The 11,861-nt window shown below is 39.3% G+C and overlaps 1 pseudogene; it reads right to left on the bottom strand.

Annotated features, from left to right (window-relative positions):
• Positions 1-227: 227 nt before the first annotated feature.
• LOC149261141 (uncharacterized) overlaps positions 228-11,861 on the bottom strand; it is a 32,147-nt pseudogene continuing 20,513 nt past the window's right edge.

Genomic DNA, 11,861 nt, shown 5'->3' with positions numbered 1-11,861 from the left:
CAGATCCACTGCTATCCCTTCCTTGGAAACAACATCTCCTAAGTAATGAATCTAAGACTAAAAGAAGCTACATTTTCTGAGCTTGGAATACAACTTATGCTCTTTCAACAATTTCAATATTTCTTCTAGGTGCTCTGCATGTTGTTCCTCATTCTTTGAATAGACCAATATGTCATCAATAAATACTATCACAAACTTATCTAGATTAGGGCGCAACACACTTTTCATCAAACACATGAAGGTGGTTGAAGCATTGGTAATAAAGGGGCCCTCATGGGAGTTAAGGGGGGAGTATCGTGCCCATGGGGGGATGAAACAACAGTGCCTAATGTAGTAGTAATGAAGGCATTTTATCAATATCATAGATGGGATTCGAAGTAACAGCATAGACGCTTTGCCTCAAAGATTCATTTTTTGAAGAGGCCGAGAGTGTATGATTACTTCGCCATGGGGAAGACCTGGGAGACGAGAGGGAAGCGAATCGACCAAGTGCCGAACGAGGGGAACAACCGCATGAAAACGGTTGGGAAAGCAAGTCTGACAAGTTCATTAGTTGAGGAGACGAGGAAGCAGGCTTCCAATAGCAACCCGATTCTTGCACCCTGTGTTGTTGCAACAGCAATCCAATTAAATACAAGTCCCGCCATTGCTTCTGTAGTTGATACAACGTTCCGCGTATTGTTCTTAGAAGGAAACTTAGAGCGAACAGGGCATTGATATTTTTCCATCCTTGCTCTGAAACAAAGAACACAATCTTAACTTCACCCACAGATTCTTTGTCCTCCATATCCTCTTTAGTCTCTTCTTTGATAGTGAACAACAACCTTGGCCCTCCCAGCATCCCTTGCATATAGAGGCTAGCGTTGCTACTAATAACGTTGGGACTAACTAGAAATAGAGTTGAAATCTCTGGGTCTGATGCCTCCCGTATCGAGTGAGAACACAATGAACCCACCAGTCCTTCACCAATGAAGTTGAAGCCTCCCTCCATGGATTTAGGGACGACATTAGTGATCCTCTTATTTCGAGGACTCTGGCACTTCCAGTAAAATAAGGGAGTAGTCTAACGAGGCAGAGGTAGGACGCCGAGGAGCTCTAGCGCAGTGGGAGGTCGAAGGGCTCTGGTGTAGTGGGAGGTCGATGAGTTCTAGCACAGCTCGATTTTGCCTCTGGTTTGAATTCTTTGTCTGGTTTGGAAGTCAAGCCGACTACCCCACATTCATTTTTGCATTAACTCTCCACGACAAGAATCTGGCGGAAATCGGGAAACTCTGTCAGACCAGATCATATCACGACTTTAATGTGAAAAGGTGGTGGAGGGTGACGGATCTCGCGGAGGGCGGAGGAATTGTCAACGGCTAGAGCCGGATGTTTTTCCAGGCAGCAACGGAAACCGGGCAATTCCTTTGCCTTGTTAGACTACTCCCTAAACTTTACTTCTGAAGTCAATTAGTATTTTTAATTCGTTCACTTCATCGCTTTTGGAAAAATGAATTTCGAATATAAAAGATTAGACAAGATTTGATGGGTGATGTAAACTTCACGCAACAAGGGTTACAGGTTAAATTAAATGCCAAAATTGCTATATGGGGCATGGGTCAAAGATCATAAGCGTTTATTGAAAGCCAGAGGAGGAGGTCATGTGTTTATTGTAAGATAGAGGAGGAGGTATGTACCATGTCAGAGAGAATCAAATATCACAACACAGACTGTTTGAGAGTGAAGGTTCCTTCACTAGTTAGCTATGTGCGACTAGCAATATATGGGAATTTGGTGCGCATGGAAATGTCAGAATTTGAGGCATGGGATGGCGTGAGAATGAACTGGAACAGAAGCAAATAAATGAATATTACCCACAACTACTATGTACACAACTTTGAAGCAATTGAAAGTGGCGGTCTTAACATACAACTGGACATGGTGGAATGGAATTTGTGGATGTTGCTTAAATCTCAGGTCGCGGAAAGGGAGCAACTTATTCTACGTACATTTTTTTTTTGCTTCCTGAGGCTTAACGTTGACCACACACTTTTTTTGTTGCTATTTCGAGAATGTAGATAGCGCAGACAAAGGGACAGTTCTGCACAAATTCCCAAAATCACTGCACCTCAAAACTAGTGATTTAAATTCAGTAGGGCAGGAAAGACCATGGATTGCAGGGCTAGCAAGGGTAACATAAATGTCAGCGCAGGCGTTTCTTAAGGGCACAGATAGGATTCATGACATAAAAATGGATTTAGATACTTAATTTGTTAGATGGCTAATAACGAGTGAGAGAAACCATCATATAGAAAGAGAGACGAGGAAATAAGTACCAAACAAAGATATAAATGGCCACAAAACACAAGCTGCTCACACTTGGGTAGGATATGTCTACAACTCTCATACCATGTTAAACAAGTACATGGCGAATGCATAATATGAAGGATAAACATTCAATTAATATATTATTGACATGATATACATTTATAGTACATTGATGTGACCCTTGAATTCATATTCCAAGTGGTCTCTTATACTGTGGTGGTTGTTCACATTCCACACCAACCCATATAGAATTAGGTGTCCAACAATTATAATATCAATATCTTCACATTTTAAATATACATTTCAAATTTTATGAATGAAAAAAAAATACATTTATCACATAATACAACTCAAAAAATAATTAAAACTTAGTTTAAAATTTTATTTTAAAATATTAAAACTCACAAAAATAAAAAGAAAAATAATTATACATAGACAAAAATAAAAAGAAAAATAATTATCCGGAAACAAAGTAAAATAAATAAAATATAATAATAAATAAATAATTTAAAATTTAAAGATACGAAAGAGAAACATATTTTCTGTTAAAATAATATAACAAATTAAAAGTAATTTTTCATTTATCAATATCATAAAAGTATTAATTAATCAAATAATATAATAATTAAAATAATAAAAATATCATTTAAAAAATTTTAATAATAAAAAAATTAGAAAAATATCTAAAACTAAAATATTTAATTTTTTTGATAGAAAAAATGTTAAAATACTAAATTTAAAAAAAAAAATAATAAAATATTTTTCCTAATAATATTAAATAAAAACATATATTATAAATAAACAATATAATACAAATATAAAAAAAAATAATAAAATATTTTTCCTAATGATATTAAAAAAACATATATTATAAATAAACAATATAATACAAATATAAAACATTTAACGTTTCGCAGACTTCACATATATATATATATATATATATATATATATATATATATAAAACCAAGTTGCAGGAAACGCAAGGTAGGAGGCTGTTTCCATATGGAAACTGAAACGAAACCCTGAAACACGTGCGGTACGGCCGTGAAACACGTTTCCAGCCGTACTGGCATGTTTCTTGATGCGGAAACGTGACCAGTACTGCCGGAAACGCGTTTCACGGTCGTACGACGCACGTTTCCACTTGTAACTTGTGTTTTTTTATTTGTTTTCTAATTTATTATTAGGTTTTCCTAATGACTTCTAGTTGCTTCTAGATGCCTGTCTAAAGTTATAAAAATGAACTTTTGCCCTAGTGTTGATATGCAGTTCATCAAGAAGTTTAAGGCATATGCAGTTCATGGTAAAAGTAAAAGTGATATTCTCCTTTATTTTTCATTTTCATCCTTCTACTTAAATTTTTAACATTACCATGAAATGACTCAAGATGTTTGAGAGTGGTTTCGCCCTCATTTGATTTCATATGGAGAAAGTAGAATTTTAGATCTCACTCAAAATCCAGCAGACTTATCATTGTGTTTATCTCAAAAGGAAAAATGATGGAAACTATATTATATTGTTAATTGTATGTAGATGGCATGCTTGCTGTAGGTTCTAACATGCAGGAAATAAATGTGCTCAAAAGAAAATTGGCAAACTCATTTGTAATGAAGGATTTGGGTGCTGCAAAACAAATCCTTGGTATGAGAATAACTAGAGACAGGAAGAATCGCAAATTAACAATGTCTCAGAGTGAATACATACAAAAGGTGTTGAAAAAGTTTAACATGCAGAATGCAAAACGAGTTAGTATACCTTTGGCTAGCCATTTGAAACTAAGTAAGTAAACGTGTCCCAAGACTCAGGAAGAAATGGATTATATGTCTAAAGTTCCATATGCATCAACGGTTGGAAGCTTAATGTATGCAATGTTCTGCACCAGGACTAATATTTCACATGCAGTGGGAGTTGTAGGAAGGTACATGAAAAATCTAGGAAAAGAACATTAGATGGCAGTAAAGTGGATTATTAGGTATTTGAGAGGCACCACTAATCAAGCATTATGCTTTGCTAGTTCAAACATTTCTCTATCGAGATATGTTGATGCAGATATGGCGGGTGATAGAGATATCAGGAGGAGCACCACAGGGTATTTGTTTACTGTAGGTGGAACAACTGTCAGTTGGGTCTCAAAACTACAAAGTGTTGTTGCACTCTCAACAACGGAAGCAGAGTATGTTGCTGCGATAGAGGCTAGTAAAGAAATGATTTGGTTACAAAGGTTTCTAGGTGAATTGGGTAAGAAGCAGGAGTTGGGCAGGTTATACAGTGTAGAAATTTTGAATAATTTAACACTTATTCAATGGAGATTATCCTGATCATGTACTATTGCGGAAAACATACACAATACATAAGCTCCTTTACGTTGATCATCAATATAGCAGCATCAATAACAATAAAACATCAAGAGCATTCACACATTAACACAGTATGTATCCCGGGGAAAGCATCTCGCTAAAAACCCCAACTATCTGTATATTAATGATTGAGTCATGTAACATTACACAGCATAATAATTCTCACAGGTATCTCCACCTCTGCTACACACAATACAGCTCAGATCTGATCTCCAAATCTCTTCCACTGCTTGCCTGCCTCCACTACTCAATACCTGCTCAAGAACTGATGAGAATGGCTCACCAAACTCGTTTTTCACCTGCAAATAGTCACTCACACTTTGTTGGACGTGAGCACAAGCTATAATGTGGGCAAATACGTGAGCAAATTCATTGGCATACTCAATCCCTTGATTGTGCAAGATCTGGTGCACAACTATAGTCACAACTGATAGCAATATGATTCTCTACCACCTGTCCCTGTTGAACTGAACATGCACTGACATGCAACTGAGTTAACTGATGTATTCATTAGTTGTATTATGAGTTAATAACTTGTGAATTAATTAATAACTAATTCACTCAACTCATCTCTAGTCTATTTTCCAGTTAGACTAAATACAACCAGTTTAACAAAGCTAAACTGAACACAACTCCATCAACTCCACAATCAACTCCACCAAACTCAACTGATTGAGTTCTAACTGAAGTCATGCATGCAACAACTCAACTGACTCATAAGAAAAGCGTATTTCCTTCTGACAACTGCATGTGCCACCTCTGTAGCTCAAACTGAAGTGCTCCAAGAGAATAAGATCAAGTTTATAGTCCAAATATTATTATGAGATAATAATATTTGACTTTTCTATTTTTGACAGCCAGTCTAAAAATAGACTTTGATCACTCACACTGTGATCACTCACACTTTCATCAAAAATAGAAGTCCATCTATTTTTCCCAACTTGATCAATCATCCATAAACAGAAACCTGCAATCCGATGGGTGCTCATCCTACCGGCTGACATCGTGCACTCATGTGAGCACTTTTGTGATCTTATTGAAGCACGTTCTATCATTTTGATTCAGACCATCTTGACCAAAAACTGTTACAAGAATGGATGGCTCCGCATGAATCCGTTATTGATTTTTGGCAGCGCTTCTGTGACTTGCAATTTCAAGCTCCGAGGAGCCAGACGAAGTTCGATTATCTCTAGGACCGGTTCGAGTAATGTCTTAAGAAATATGCCCATCCTAAGAGGAAGCTTTATGTCAAGCCTCGCTCAACCTTATTCATTGATGGAACTGCACAATCCCATGTGAGAGTAGGCACTGTCTCAACGGACTGTCTGTTTCCCTCTCATTCAACAGTTCCACCATCGCCCAGTGATGTTGAGGAACATGTTCGCACATATGTTCACCCTTCACACCCTCCCAACATCACTCCACCTGATGCATTATTTTCTTCAACCTTCGTCTTCACACTCAGGTGTTCCTCCGGATGATGTTGTCTTGTGTTCGTCCATTTCGGACTCTTCACTTGTTGTGAACGAGGAACAACCCACTGACGGAGTTGGTGTTGCACAACCAACATTTGCTTTCATTCATGAAGAGTATGAGTGGGAGCTTGAACATCAACGCTCAGCGAAGGATGACTCCCATCCGTCCGAGTCCCCTCCATTCTTTCCTAGCTTCTTTGGGGAACCTACCATCCATGATTTTGCATGTGTGTCTTCATCCACAGATGCACCCATTTTCGATCTCTCGTAGGACTCACCGGATGTTAGTCCATCATTCGACAATGGAGAGGATAAGTTATTCATTGAAGATCCACTTGATCCTTCATCTTTTTTTTTTTCTGGAAACACAGAGGATGAGTCCGTTCACTTTTCATCTACCTCTCTGTTTGATTCATCTGATCATGAGGATGCCGAAGAATTCATTGATTTTTCTTATCATGGCGGTCATGATCCATTTGCTTCCAATTTCGATCACGATCACAAATCTATCACAGTTGATTTTTTGAAGCCACCAGTGTATGATGATCTACCTGATGATGAAGTTGAGACACCCAAGACTGTCGAGGCACTTCAACCCGAGATGATGGTTATGTCAGGCCCTCGCTCTCTTTGGGTTAGTCTCACTTCCGATCATGAAACTGTTCAATCACCCAAGGCTCCTCATCACTCGTCTGTATGAATTGAAGATCCATCTCACTCACAGATCACACTTCCTCCACTTGAACTACACGATCCCATTGATCATGCTTTGCAGGAGTCTTACATTGTAAGCACGCGTTCGCGATGCAAGTTGTCTTTGTTTCTTTCGTTTGCTTGCCTGTCACAGTCAAGAGTGTGTTTATGCTTCAAAGTTGCACGTACTGTCACACAACACCATGAAAAGTCCACGGACTGTCCATCATGGACATGCACTCGCTTATGTCCCGTGGGCACTTTGAAACACGAAGTGTGGCTGTCTTCACTATTATATCTTTCTTGTATGTTGGTCTGCACAACTGGGTTACTTGCAGACCAAGCCTTCACCCACATGGGTCTACCAATGCACCGGTGGCTGCATTGGAAGTATCACTTCACGTGGCCAGGCCCATGCACTGTTAGTGTAGGAGTAGGAGTAGTGGTTTCTTTCAGTTGTTTGCTTGGATGCTTGTTTTCTTATGTAGTTTGTTTGCTTGTTTGTTTACTTGCTTCGCTTTCATTTTTGCTTGTGCTCTTGCTTTGCTTTGTTGATTGTTAGTTCGTTCATTTGTTTCATTCGTAGGTTAGTCTTACATGAAACCATGTATGAATCTTGAAGCAAACTGGGTAAAGTACAAGAGGGCTTGTACAACTATCACTACTTGGTTATATGTCATCTTGCCTCTATATGATGAGCTTGTTACTCTTAGTCCATGATACGTCGAAGGAAAATACGTATTGTTCGAAGTGAACCTTGGTGAAAACACAATGCTTGCATGCTAACTAGTGTCACCTTCTCTAATCGATTGTTTTTGGGTTAACCCTTGTCAACTAAGTCAAGTAGAGTAAGGTGAGGGGGAAAACCTTAACAAGCACGTCAGAGATACAATAAACTACTTCTCTTCTAGAACAACCTCTTCTCCTCTCAATAAGTTGGGATCCCTCTTCCGCCTCTGAAATGAATAAGTGCTATGCACAATGAAAATTAAAATGAAAAAAATAAAAAATGAAAAATGAATAAGGCGAAAGAAGAGAAAGGATTCCTGCGCAGGGAGGTGATGCAAGTAACTTCGCTGAGGTACTGACCAGGCTCGTTGGTAGCGGAGCCATGCTTCTGTTCCTATGTGACTCCACCAAGGTATTGTCCAGGCCTACTGGCAGTGGAGAAACACCAGAGATGAAACTAATACTCTAATGACTATACTTCTTGTGCACCTATGTACCCCTCAACCCCAATCGAAACAATTGTGTTGCCTTGGCTTGGAATGTGTGTCAATCGACAAAGAGTGTGGCAGATGCTACATCTTACAATCAAACTAGTGTGAAGCCAAGATGATCTGAGAGCTGAACAATAATTCCAGAGGTTTTAGACTTGCTTTTCACGAACAAGGTCCATTCATAGAGCTGGAGTTCTACCAGTGTGTTGCCAAGTGTTGTAGCAGCTACATCCACCCTCCAAAATTTTTCCTTAGCCTATTTTGGAGCCTCCCTACCAACCCTACATAGCACTTTGTCAAGTACTCAAGCTTCAAGTGTTTTCCTCGCACAAAGGCAACCTTTCGATCACAGTTGATCCATTCCCCCAGAAGCTGCTCACCCAGACTTTGTAAGAGCTCATAAGCTCAAGAATAACTATACTCTCATAAACTCAGGGCAAATGAAAAGAATGATTAATTCATGCAAACAATTCTTACTGATGGTTGTAAAGGAAAAGAAACCTGACAAAACCAATGTATTTGAGGGTTGTAATGCTGAATAACAAGCTGATATAGAAAAGGTTGTTTCAGAGTATGATGTCTTGTTTCAAGAACCTAAAGGTTTGCCACCCAAAAAGGGAATAGTACATGATATTATTTTGCAGCAAGATGTTCCATTGCCTAACATTGGGATGTACAGGTTGTCTGCTTTAGAGAATGATGAAATCAAGAAGCAGGTGCAGGAGTTGCTCGAGAAGGGCTTCATCAAGCCTAGCACATCACCATGTGGGTCACCAATCGTTTTGGTGAGAAAGAAAGATGGCTCGTGGAGAATGTGCATTGATTACCGAGCACTGAATAAGATAACAATCAAGAATCGTTATCCCCTTCCTCACATAGATGATCTCTTAGATCAATTAAAAGAAGCTATTTATTTCACCAAGCTGGATTTGCACAGTGGATACCATCAGGTCAGAGTTGCAGAGCAAGATGCATGGAAGACTGCTTTCAAAACAAAGCAGGGATTGTATGAATGGCTAGTTAGGCCTTTTGGCTTAACTAATGCTCCTGCTACTTTCATGAGATTAATGAATGATGTACTCAGACCTTTTCTTGATGATTTTGTTATTGTGTATCTAGATGACATTCTGATTTTTAGTAAAACATGGGAATAACATTTAAAGCATGTTAAGAAGACATTAGATTTTTTGAAAAGAGAAAAACTTTATGTTAATTTGGCAAAACATCTCTAAACTACTTGGGTCACATAGTAGCGGGAGGTGAATTGAAAATAGATCCCTCTAAAGTGGCAGTCATTGTAAACTGGCGTAAACCCAGGTCTGCTACAGAAGTGAGAAGCTTCTTAGGAGCAGCACAATATTGGAGGAAGTTCATCTCTAACTTCTCCACGATTGCAGCTCCCTAACATGATTTAGCAGGATTGAATAAGGTGTTTCAGTGGGGAGGAAAACATCAGAAATCCTTCGACACCTTGAAAGATAAAATAAGTACAACACCTGTACTAGCACTGCCAGATTTGCAAAGACCGTTTGAGATCCAAACTAATGCCAGTGACTATGCCATGGGAGCAGTGTTGACACAGCACGACAAACCCATATGCTATCATTCTTAGACTTTTAATCCTGCAGTAGTTAACTATCATACATATGATAAAGAATTGTATGCATTAGTTCAGAGTGTGAAAAAGTGGAAACATTACTTAATGGGTAAAGAGACAGTAATACATACTAATCACTAGCCACTCCAATATCTACACTCCCAAACCAAGTTGCAACAATCAAGACATTACAGGTGGATGGGTTTTCTACAACACTTTCACTTAGTCATCAGATATAAAAAGGGCATACATGACAAGTTTGCCGACATGTTATCTAGACCCATTATAAATGCATCTACCATACTTAAGCATAATTTTGTACTACATGAAAGCTACATAGAACAATATGCTCAGGATATGGATTTTAAAGAAGTATATGCAACTTTGAGTCAAGGCAAAAGAGTAGAAGAATTGGACTATCATATAAAGGACCGACTCTTATACCATTGTGGGAAACTCTGCATTCCACAAACTGAGAGGATAGAGATAATTAGGGAAGCACATGCTTCTCTAATATCAGGTCACTTTGGGGTAGGCAAAATAGTTGCACAGCTGCAAAGATTCTGCTATTGACCGAAAATGAATGAGACAGTTTCTAGATATGTAAGAGGGTGTGCCAAGTGTGCTAAAAGCAAGACCAACAATAGAAAACGAGGCTTGTACACTCCATTGCCAGTACCTTCTCACCCTTGGGAAAGCGTTTCCATGGATTTTGTAGGAGGACTGCCTAAATCTAGGAAAGATCATGATTATCTATATGTTGTTGTGGATAGGTTCAACAAAATGTGCATTTTGATACCTTGTAGTAAACAAGCCACAGCTGAACACACTGCAAAATTTTTCTTTGAACATGTATGGGTTCATTTTGGATTACCCACTTCCATTGTGTCTGTTCGAGACACCCCATTTGTGGGGAAGTTTTTGTCTAGTCTGTGGGAACTGATGGACACCAAGTTAAAGAAAAGCACAGCTTTTCATCCACAAATAGATGGCCAGACAAATGTAGTAAACAGGACTGTGATCCAGTTACTGATAGGATATTGCAGTAAACATCCTAAGCTTTGGGATGAACACTTGTGTTATGTGCAGCATGCTTACAACAGAGCCAAACATTCTTCTACACAGAGATCTCCTTTTGAGACCTGCTTTGGTTTCACACCAAGGTATCCTTTGGATTTTGTCTTTGGTAAAGATACCATGGTTGATGGGCACAGTGATGTGGATAAGGCAACCAAGTTCATTGAACAAATCCAGGAGATCCATCAGGCAGTACAGAAACAACTAGAAAGGAGCCGGGCCAAGTATAAGGCTAGGCAAGATAAGCATCGGATGGAGCATAGTTTTCAAGTTGGAGACCAAGTCTAGCTGTATATCAGCAAGGATAGGATGCAAGGTGAAGGTAAAAAACTAAAGGCTATCAGGTATGGACCTTTTAGGATACTTGAGAAGATTGGTGAAAATGTGTTTCGCCTTGATCTACCAGGTTACATGCACATCTACTCAATCGTAAATGTAGATTGTTTGAAATTGTTTGAACCTTCAATGATTGAGGACCCTGAAGAGCAAAGTCAATTGCCTTCTATTGATGACCTGCTACCTGAATACCTCAATGAGTTGCAGGAGGACATAGTGTTGGACAGGAAGGTGAGGAAAACGCGCAGGGGAGAAGTTGAATACCTCAGGATTGGGCTCAAAGGTTCAAAGCCGAGCAGCGCAAAGTGGATTGATATTGGACAAGTGAAGAAACAATATCCTCACTTAGTCGATGCTTGAAAACCAACATTTGGTGATCAAAAAGCCTTTTTTAAGTAGGGAGGCCGTGATCCGAATTGGATCCATAGAAAAACTGTCAAGAACCATGACTGAATCAGGTCGAACAAATCTCTAATGAAATCCAAAACAGTGTCAAAAACACCCTGAAACAGTGGCCATGGCAGCCGACGTGGAACGATGAGGACCTCGGTCAAAGCACGCTGACCGAAGCCCATGGAGACCGCGCAGGAGGCCAAAGTAGCCCTTGGGAGCCCCGGAATGGAAAAAGGGTGAGGTTTTTGATGCACGATTAGCACTTAGTGCTAATCGTGCATCGCTAAGAGAACAGGGCCAAAATGGGAAAGCCAGAGCACCCGGTCGCATGTGGGAACCTGAGGACCGCGGGTAGGAAAAGGTAAAAGCGCTAAAGTACAAAGGTGAGACCTGTGCTCTGGAA

The sequence above is a fragment of the Pinus tabuliformis genome, chromosome 6 (genome assembly GCF_031772625.1).
Source record: "Pinus tabuliformis cultivar Carrire ecotype Pingquan chromosome 6, CPIR1, whole genome shotgun sequence".
Taxonomy (NCBI): domain Eukaryota; kingdom Viridiplantae; phylum Streptophyta; class Pinopsida; order Pinales; family Pinaceae; genus Pinus; species Pinus tabuliformis.
The sequence above is the reverse complement of the archived record's forward strand: the minus strand, read 5'-3'. Positions and strand labels throughout refer to the sequence as shown.